Source organism: Rhinoderma darwinii, chromosome 2 (genome assembly GCF_050947455.1).
Source record: "Rhinoderma darwinii isolate aRhiDar2 chromosome 2, aRhiDar2.hap1, whole genome shotgun sequence".
Taxonomy (NCBI): Eukaryota; Metazoa; Chordata; class Amphibia; order Anura; family Rhinodermatidae; genus Rhinoderma; species Rhinoderma darwinii.
The window spans coordinates 56482041-56485887 of NC_134688.1; the positions used below are offsets into that span (position 1 = coordinate 56482041).

General features: G+C 43.9%; 1 long non-coding RNA gene across 1 annotated transcript; it reads right to left on the bottom strand.

Moving 5' to 3' along the window:
* Nucleotides 1-390: 390 nt before the first annotated feature.
* On the bottom strand, nt 391-3172 carry LOC142740563 (uncharacterized). Its single transcript, XR_012880782.1, has 3 exons — nt 3045-3172; nt 2146-2212; nt 391-1947 (listed from the first exon to the last, which is right to left on the bottom strand). It is a non-coding gene; the product is annotated as an uncharacterized LOC142740563 (long non-coding RNA).
* Between the last annotated feature and the right edge of the window lie 675 nt (nt 3173-3847).

Below are 3847 nucleotides of genomic sequence, written 5' to 3' on the forward strand. Positions count from 1 at the left end.
GGACACACTGTAGGTCGCATTTTTTTGGGAGGGGGACGCTGTATGGCGTTCCCTACAGGGGGGGAACGCTGTATGGCGTTCCCTACAGGGGGGCTGTATGGCGTTCCCTACAGGGGGGGGCTCTATGGCGTTCTCTACAGGGGGGGATGTATGGCGTTCCCTACAGGGGGGGCTGTATGGCGTTCTCTACAGGGGGGGCTGTATGGCGTTCTCTACAGGGGGGGGCTGTATGGCGATCTCTGCAGGGGGACTGTATGGCGTTCTCTACAGGGAGGGCTGTATGGCGTTAGCACTGTCCAATAAATATAAAGTAAACAGAAGAAAATACGGTCCAGCAATCCTCATGACAATGTGATGACTTTATTAGAAAAACATTTTATAAACCACACGGCATGTTGAAGTGATGATACAAGACTGCTTACGCGCTTCGAAAGCCAACTACATTCTTCGCAAATGTACGCCATCTCCTCCAAACAGTCAATTACATCAGAAGTCCAGTTCCTTGTGCTGCATGACTCGTGGACGCCCTATCCGTGGCGATATCCGTGTTCTTTCCACTGCTTCTCACTTGAGTCCTATAGGCACAAAAAACATTCTGCAAGTATCCATTGTCATCCGTGCCTGCAGATTCTGCTTTAATGATGCAACTCACTCAACTCCTTGTCTATTTCATCGTTTACTGATGCCTCTTTTAGATGCGACAGATGTATTTTTTTTATACTTACCAGCCTGCTTCACAGGCACCATCCCTTTTTATTGGCACCTGATCAATAAGGGGGTCCTTGCTCCACCACCATAACACTGCAATACTAAACAAAATCTTCCATAGACATCACAAAAACTAGACAAGCCTTTCCTCCCTTATGTTTCCCAACATTTCCTGGGACAAGTGTGTGTAGGTAGAAATCAACAAACATGTTTCCTGGCCCCAAACTTTACCCCCTCTTTCCAGTAAAGGATTGGCTTTCGGTATCACGCCTCCTCGCTTTTACCTTTTTACTTTATCCTGCGTAAACATTTTTTTCAGCATCTTAAACGTCTTGCCCATTAGCCCATTAATCCCCAACATCAGACCACTTATTATCATCTGACAGATCAGAATCAGACTCAACCAGCTACTGTTGCCTTCTTCTGCTTCTCTTTACATCCAGATGCGCTGCTCCTGTAATTCCAAACATTGTGCCAGTACCCCGTGTTCTAAACATTTTGGCAACCCCAAGGTGTCCCTCTCCAATGTTGAGATTATGAGGCCCTACTGGGATATTGCTGCCTTCATCGACCCTGGATCCCTGCGCAAGGATCCTGGCACTTGGCCCATCATCGTGCCATGTTCCCTCAAATTTTTGCTAGAATGATACCATTGAGGATACCTGCCTTGCTTCCTTGATGCCATTTGCTCCAAACAATCCAGTACACCCGAAGTCCAGGTCCTTGTGCTGCATGACTTGTGGGGGCTCTATACGTGGCAATATCCTGGCACCTTCCATTGCTTTCCGCTTGAGTGCTGTAAATATAAAAACATTCTGCCAGTGTCCATTATCACCTATGCCTGCAGATTATGACTGTGTAATGAAACTCACTTAAGTCCTTGTCTATTGCATCCAGGCCTTGACACATCGCAAATGTTCTTGGCAGACCAAAGCTGTCTAAAATCCCCCTACACTCCCTCACCCAATTACCTTACACCTACGTTCAGTCCCAAACCGAGCCATGTGGCCAGCATTTTGGACAAAGATACCCCTAACTTACATTATGCCTATTCCTACCAACTATCCAAGGTTCCCCACTGCTACGCCTTTCTTGGCATTTTGCCCGCTCATTACTTTTTCAATGTACAGAGCTACTGGTGGATACTGTATATAGTAACTAATGATGGACATACCGCATATAGATGAAATATTACTTCAGAGAGTCCCCCTGGCAGCAGGCAGCCGATCTCAAGAAATTCTGAAACAAAAAGTATAAACTGTGAAGATATTATGACGTGCGCTTAGTATGGTTCATCATATCAACAAATATATGTTCAGCCTATTGAAAACATCAGGGAGATTGTTCCCACAGTCTTGTCATGTGTCTCTATAGGAACATTCTGGATGACATCACATTATAGAATTTCTATAGGTTGTTATTTGCTATAATACTTACATATATACAGTGGATCTTCTAGCATGTCGGCTGTCACTGGTGCCACATATTCAGATGTTATAAATGTCTGTAAAATACATAATGGGTTTAATGCACATACATAAAATAACCCCATATCTATAATGAATAATAATATATTTACTTTCACACATTTCATTTTCTATCACAGGGCGAGTTCAATGCCCCTCTGCCACACAAATAACACCAGCAGTATAATGGCACATAATAGTTGGAGGACCCTGGTATAGATTTTGTATCAGGGACCAGGAGCTTATTGTTATTCTTCTATATAATCTTATCCTTAATGGAAAACTTCTAATTTGTCTTTTGTGGAGTCTTTTGGACTGGAGTAGAGAGAGTAGAAAATGGTAAATTGGATTTCTGGATTCAACAGACAAAATAATTATTAAAGGGGTTTTCTGACAGTTTCATAAACCTTAGTCTAAGCCGCATATGGCTAAAAATAACAAATTGTCCCTACTCATTTTTTAAATTCCCTGTGGCTCCTGCGCTGGTGGTTCTGTTGTCTTTAGTTGCTAGGCCACAGCGGTCATGTCCGTGTGGATGGCATGTCACGTGGCAGCTATTGTGTCACATCCAGGGCCGGCCTTAGGTTTATTGGTGACATGTGCAGTATCTGTGACGTCCTCCCCCTTATGATGCACCATGTAGTGTCCAAATAATTTAATCATACAGTGCCCAAATAACATCACCCAGTCAATAAACTAGGGATTGTATCTTTCTGTTTTTTTATATTATAGGTTTGGGCCCTAAATGCCGGATCGGCAGTGTAAGTTGAGGGTGCCCAGGCCATCTATGGTGGTAGTGCCCTCTTCAGTATTGACCAGTAATACACACTATGTGATCATTTAGAGATGCAGTTAATAAAATACACTGACCTTGGACTCTCCTACTGAATACATCCGACTGAATGTAGAACGTTATGTGATGTGAGGTGGAGGGCTCTGCTTAATCTTTGATCTGCCCTCCTGGGACGTGTGGTTATCATTAACTCTTATGAGGAATTAATTCTAGGAGAAAGAAAGACAATGTATTAGGACAAATCTCAATCAATGGCAACATTTCTATCTAGAACAGAGTCCAGTCCCCAAGCAGTGTAAAATTACCAAAGGGGTAAATAGGATGACCGGCTGGGGTCCAGGGATTTGGGGTGGCCCACAGCTCTGGGGCTCCATACGCCCCTGAAATTGAACAAACAATAACGGCGCAGGGAGGAAGCAAAATGTCTGACCCGGTTGGTCGTCTATTAGGTGAGTATAATTTTTTATTTTATAGGAGCAAAGGGGGCACTATTAATATGGGGGATAAAAGGACTGAGTCGGGGCTTAGAAAAGGGGGCTTCATTACTGTGGGGCCATACAAAAGGGGCATTCTGACCCAGGACATACAAAAAGTGTCATTCTAACTGTGGAGGGTATTGGTGGATACTGCATATAGTAACTAATAAGAGACGCACCTTGCATAGATGAAATATTGCTTCAGAGAGTCCCCCTGGCAGCAGGCAGCCGATCTTAAGGTGTTCTGGAAAAAACAATAATTGTGTAGTTTGATTTCTCCAGACAGACGTGTGCTCAGTATAGACCACCCAACAATGAAGGAAATGTACATTAGGGCTCATGTACACAGCAACTTCATGTGGACGGACCTGTATGGTGGCGCACAGACTGCAGTACTGGTAATG